Raw genomic sequence first — 5000 nt, 5'->3', positions numbered from 1 at the left:
CTTCAATGCTGGTTTTGAGATTATAAGAGATGTAGGTCAATACAAAACCAATACCTACAGCTACACATCTCTGAACAAGCCCAATCTCGTTTGATCTTGGAAGCTAAGCAGAGCCAGGCCTGGTTAGTACTTGGATGGGAGACCACCTGCGAATACCAGGTGCTGTAGGCCTTTTTTTCTTCTCTCTTGTTCCGGCTTCCTTCAATGCTGGTTTCTAGATGTATAAGAGATGTAGGTCAATATGAAAACAATACCTACAGCCACTCCACCTTGAACAAGCACAATCTCGTCTGATCTTGAAAGATAAGCCGCGCCAGGCCTAGTTAGTACATGGATGGGAGACCACCTAGGACTGCCAGGTGCTGTAGGCCTTTTTTTTTCTCTTTTGATCCGGCTTCCTTCAATGCTGGTTTTCAGATGTATAAGTGATGTAGGTCATAAAGAAACCAAATCCTACAACCACAACACCCTGAACAAGCCCAATCTCGTCTGATCTTGAAAGCTAAGCAGGTCCAGGCCTGGTTAGTACTTTTTTTTTTTCTCTCTTGTTCTGGCTTCCTTCAATGCTGGTTTTGAGATGTATAAGTGATGTAGGTCAATAGGAAACCAATTCCTACAGCCACACCACCCTGAACAAGCCTGATCTTGGAAGCTAAGCAGAGCCGGGCCTGGTTAGTACTTGGATGCAAGACCACCTGGGGATACCAGGTGCTGTAGGCCCTTTTTTTTTTCTCTCTTGTTCCGACTTCCTTCAATGCTGGTTTTGAGATGTATAAGAGATGTAGGTCAATAGTTAATCAATACCTACAGCCACACCACCCTGAACAAGCCCAATCTCGTCTGATCTTGGAAGCTAAGCAGAGCCAGGCCTGGTTAGTACTTGGATGGGAGACCACCTGGGAATACCAGGTGCTGTAGGCTCTTTTCTCTTGTTCCGGCTTCCTTCAATGCTGGTTTCTAGATGTATAAGAGATGTAGGTCAATAGGAAAACAATACCTACAGCCACACCACCCTGAACAAGCCCAATCTCGTCTGATCTTGGAAGCTAAGCAGGGCTGGGCCTGGTTAGTACTTGGATGGGAGACCACCTGTGAATACCAGGTGCTGTAGGCCTTTTTTTCTTCTCTCTTGTTCCGGCTTCCTTCAATGCTGGTTTCTAGATGTATAAGAGATGTAGGTCAATAGGAAAACAATACCTACAGCCACACCACCCTGAACAAACCCAATCTCGTCTGATCTTGGAAGCTAAGCAGCAACGTGCCTGGTTAGTACTTGGATGGGAGACCACCTGGGAATACCAGGTGCTGTAGGCCTTTTTTTTTTCTCTCTTGTTCCGGCTTCCTTTAATGCTGGTTTTGAGATGTATAAGAGATGTAGGTCAATAGGAAACCAATACCTACAGCCACACCACCCTGAACAAGCCCAATCTCGTCTGATCTTGAAAGCTAAGCAGGTCCGGGCCTGGTTAGTACTTTTTTTTTTCTCTCTTGTTCTGGCTTCCTTCAATGCTGGTTTTAAAATGTATAAGTGATGTAGGTCATTAAGAAACCAATACCTACAGCCACACCACCCTGGACAAGCCCAATCTCGTCTGATCTTGGAAGCTAAGCAGGGCCAGGCCTGGTTAGTACTTGGATTGGAGACCCCCTGGGAATACCAGGTGCTGTAGGCCTTTTTTTTTTTCTCTCTTGTTCCGGCTTCCTTCAATGCTTGTTTTTAGATGTATAAGAGATGTAGGTCAATAGGAAAACAAAACCTACAGCCACACCACCCTGAACAAGCCCAATCTTGTCTGATCTTGGAAGCTAAGCAGTGCTGGGCCTGGTTAGTACTTGGATGGGAGACCACCTGGGAATACCAGGTGCTGTAGGCATTTTTTTTTCTCTCTTGTTCCGGCTTCCTTCAATGCTGGTTTTGAGATTATAAGAGATGTAGGTCAATACAAAACCAATACCTACAGCTACACATCTCTGAACAAGCCCAATCTCGTTTGATCTTGGAAGCTAAGCAGAGCCAGGCCTGGTTAGTACTTGGATGGGAGACCACCTGCGAATACCAGGTGCTGTAGGCCTTTTTTTCTTCTCTCTTGTTCCGGCTTCCTTCAATGCTGGTTTCTAGATGTATAAGAGATGTAGGTCAATATGAAAACAATACCTACAGCCACTCCACCTTGAACAAGCACAATCTCGTCTGATCTTGAAAGATAAGCCGCGCCAGGCCTAGTTAGTACATGGATGGGAGACCACCTAGGACTGCCAGGTGCTGTAGGCCTTTTTTTTTCTCTTTTGATCCGGCTTCCTTCAATGCTGGTTTTCAGATGTATAAGTGATGTAGGTCATAAAGAAACCAAATCCTACAACCACAACACCCTGAACAAGCCCAATCTCGTCTGATCTTGAAAGCTAAGCAGGTCCAGGCCTGGTTAGTACTTTTTTTTTTCTCTTCTTGTTCTGGCTTCCTTCAATGCTGGTTTTGAGATGTATAAGTGATGTAGGTCAATAGGAAACCAATTCCTACAGCCACACCACCCTGAACAAGCCTGATCTTGGAAGCTAAGCAGAGCCGGGCCTGGTTAGTACTTGGATGCAAGACCACCTGGGGATACCAGGTGCTGTAGGCCCTTTTTTTTTTCTCTCTTGTTCCGACTTCCTTCAATGCTGGTTTTGAGATGTATAAGAGATGTAGGTCAATAGTAAATCAATACCTACAGCCACACCACCCTGAACAAGCCCAATCTCGTCTGATCTTGGAAGCTAAGCAGGGCTGGGCCTGGTTAGTACTTGGATGGGAGACCACCTGCAAATACCAGGTGCTGTTGGCTTTTTTTTTTCTCTCTTGTTCCGGCCTCCTTCAATGCTGGTTTTGAGATGTATAAGAGATGTAGGTCAATAGGAAACCAATACCTACAGCCACACCACCCTGAACAAGCCCAATCTCGTCTGATCTTGGAAGCTAAGCAGAGCCAGGCCTGGTTAGTACTTGGATGGGAGACCACCTGGGAATACCAGGTGCTGTAGGCTCTTTTCTCTTGTTCCGGCTTCCTTCAATGCTGGTTTCTAGATGTATAAGAGATGTAGGTCAATAGGAAAACAATACCTACAGCCACACCACCCTGAACAAACCCAATCTCGTCTGATCTTGGAAGCTAAGCAGCAACGTGCCTGGTTAGTACTTGGATGGGAGACCACCTGGGAATACCAGGTGCTGTAGGCCTTTTTTTTTTCTCTCTTGTTCCGGCTTCCTTTAATGCTGGTTTTGAGATAATAAGAGATGTAGGTCAATAGGAAACAAAAACCTACAGCTACACATCTCTAAACAAGCCCAATCTCGTCTGATCTTGGAAGCTAAGCAGGGCCAGGCCTGGTTAGTATTTGGATGGGAGACCACCTGAGAATACCAGGTGCTGTAGGCTTTTTTTTTTTCTCTCTTGTTCCGGCTTCCTTCAATGCTGGTTTTTAGATGTATAAGAGATGTAGGTCAATAGGAAACCAATACATACAGCCACACCACCCTGAACAAGCCTGATCTTGGAAGCTAAGCAGAGCCAGGGTTGGTTAGTACTTGGATGCGAGACCACCTGGGAATACCAGGTGCTGTAGGCCCTTTTTTTTTCTCTCTTGTTCCGACCTCCTTCAATGCTGGTTTTGAGATGTATAAGAGATGTAGGTCAATAGGAAACCAATACCTACAGCCACACCACCCTGAACAAGCCCAATCTCGTCTGATCTTGAAAGCTAAGCAGGTCCGGGCCTGGTTAGTACTTTTTTTTTTTCTCTCTTGTTCTGGCTTCCTTCAATGCTGGTTTTAAAATGTATAAGTGATGTAGGTCATTAAGAAACCAATACCTACAGCCACACCACCCTGGACAAGCCCAATCTCGTCTGATCTTGGAAGCTAAGCAGGGCCAGGCTGGTTAGTACTTGGATGGGAGACCCCCTGGGAATACCAGGTGCTGTAGGCCTTTTTTTTTTTCTCTCTTGTTCCGGCTTCCTTCAATGCTTGTTTTTAGATGTATAAGAGATGTAGGTCAATAGGAAAACAAAACCTACAGCCACACCACCTGAACAAGCCCAATCTCGTCTGATCTTGGAAGCTAAGCAGGGCTGGGCCTGGTTAGTACTTGGATGGGAGACCACCTGGGAATACCAGGTGCTGTAGGCCTTTTTTTTTTCTCTCTTGTTCCGGCTTCCTTCAATGCTGGTTTTGAGATTATAAGAGATGTAGGTCAATACAAAACCAATACCTACAGCTACACATCTCTGAACAAGCCCAATCTCGTTTGATCTTGGAAGCTAAGCAGAGCCGGGCCTGGTTAGTACTTGGATGGGAGACCACCTGCGAATACCAGGTGCTCTAGGCCTTTTTTTCTTCTCTCTTGTTCCGGCTTCCTTCAATGCTGGTTTTGAGATGTATAAGAGATGTAGGTCAATAGGAAAACAATACCTACAGCCACACCACCCTGAACAAGCCCAATCTCATCTGATCTTCGAAGCTAAGCAGGGCCAGGCCTGGTTAGTACTTGGATGGGAGACCACCTGGGAATACCAGGTGCTGTAGGCCTTTTTTTTTCTCTCTTGTTCCGGCTTCCTTCAATGCTGGTTTTGAGATTATAAGAGATGTAGGTCAATACAAAACCAATACCTACAGCTACACATCTCTGAACAATCCCAATCTCGTTTGATCTTGGAAGCTAAGCAGAGCCGGACCTGGTTAGTACTTTGATGGGAGACCACCTGGGAATACCAGGTGCTGTAGGCCTTTTTTTCTTCTCTCTTGTTCCGGCTTCCTTCAATGCTGGTTTCTAGATGTATAAGAGATGTAGGTCAATATGAAAACAATACCTACAGCCACTCCACCTTGAACAAGCACAATCTCGTCTGATCTTGAAAGATAAGCCGCGCCAGGGCCTAGTTAGTACATGGATGGGAGACCACCTAGGACTGCCAGGTGCTGTAGGCCTTTTTTTTTTCTCTTTTGATCCGGCTTCCTTCAATGCTGA

At 45.7% G+C, this 5000-nt stretch overlaps 1 non-coding gene and 15 pseudogenes across 1 annotated transcript; all 16 read left to right on the top strand.

The window, feature by feature from the left end:
- Window positions 1-52: 52 nt before the first annotated feature.
- Window positions 53-171, top strand: LOC142128254 (5S ribosomal RNA; annotated as a pseudogene).
- Window positions 172-802: 631 nt separating this feature from the next.
- On the top strand, window positions 803-921 carry LOC142128169 (5S ribosomal RNA; annotated as a pseudogene).
- A 74-nt stretch (window positions 922-995) lies between these two features.
- On the top strand, window positions 996-1114 carry LOC142128338 (5S ribosomal RNA). Its single transcript, XR_012685598.1, has one exon. It is a non-coding gene; the product is annotated as a 5S ribosomal RNA (ribosomal RNA).
- Window positions 1115-1195: 81 nt separating this feature from the next.
- LOC142128274 (5S ribosomal RNA) lies at window positions 1196-1314 on the top strand (annotated as a pseudogene).
- A 240-nt stretch (window positions 1315-1554) lies between these two features.
- On the top strand, window positions 1555-1673 carry LOC142128227 (5S ribosomal RNA; annotated as a pseudogene).
- Window positions 1674-1755: 82 nt separating this feature from the next.
- LOC142128160 (5S ribosomal RNA) lies at window positions 1756-1874 on the top strand (annotated as a pseudogene).
- A 79-nt stretch (window positions 1875-1953) lies between these two features.
- Window positions 1954-2072, top strand: LOC142128253 (5S ribosomal RNA; annotated as a pseudogene).
- A 631-nt stretch (window positions 2073-2703) lies between these two features.
- Window positions 2704-2822, top strand: LOC142128176 (5S ribosomal RNA; annotated as a pseudogene).
- An 80-nt stretch (window positions 2823-2902) lies between these two features.
- Window positions 2903-3021, top strand: LOC142128168 (5S ribosomal RNA; annotated as a pseudogene).
- Window positions 3022-3095: 74 nt separating this feature from the next.
- Window positions 3096-3214, top strand: LOC142128273 (5S ribosomal RNA; annotated as a pseudogene).
- Window positions 3215-3294: 80 nt separating this feature from the next.
- LOC142128383 (5S ribosomal RNA) lies at window positions 3295-3413 on the top strand (annotated as a pseudogene).
- Window positions 3414-3844: 431 nt separating this feature from the next.
- On the top strand, window positions 3845-3962 carry LOC142128265 (5S ribosomal RNA; annotated as a pseudogene).
- Window positions 3963-4044: 82 nt separating this feature from the next.
- On the top strand, window positions 4045-4162 carry LOC142128144 (5S ribosomal RNA; annotated as a pseudogene).
- An 80-nt stretch (window positions 4163-4242) lies between these two features.
- Window positions 4243-4361, top strand: LOC142128392 (5S ribosomal RNA; annotated as a pseudogene).
- An 81-nt stretch (window positions 4362-4442) lies between these two features.
- On the top strand, window positions 4443-4561 carry LOC142128157 (5S ribosomal RNA; annotated as a pseudogene).
- Window positions 4562-4640: 79 nt separating this feature from the next.
- LOC142128275 (5S ribosomal RNA) lies at window positions 4641-4759 on the top strand (annotated as a pseudogene).
- The last annotated feature ends 241 nt before the right edge of the window (window positions 4760-5000 follow it).

Source organism: Mixophyes fleayi, unplaced genomic scaffold, assembly GCF_038048845.1.
Source record: "Mixophyes fleayi isolate aMixFle1 unplaced genomic scaffold, aMixFle1.hap1 Scaffold_300, whole genome shotgun sequence".
Lineage (NCBI taxonomy): Eukaryota > Metazoa > Chordata > Amphibia > Anura > Limnodynastidae > Mixophyes > Mixophyes fleayi.
Note: the sequence above shows the minus strand (reverse complement) of the source record. Positions and strands in the feature narration are given on the sequence as shown.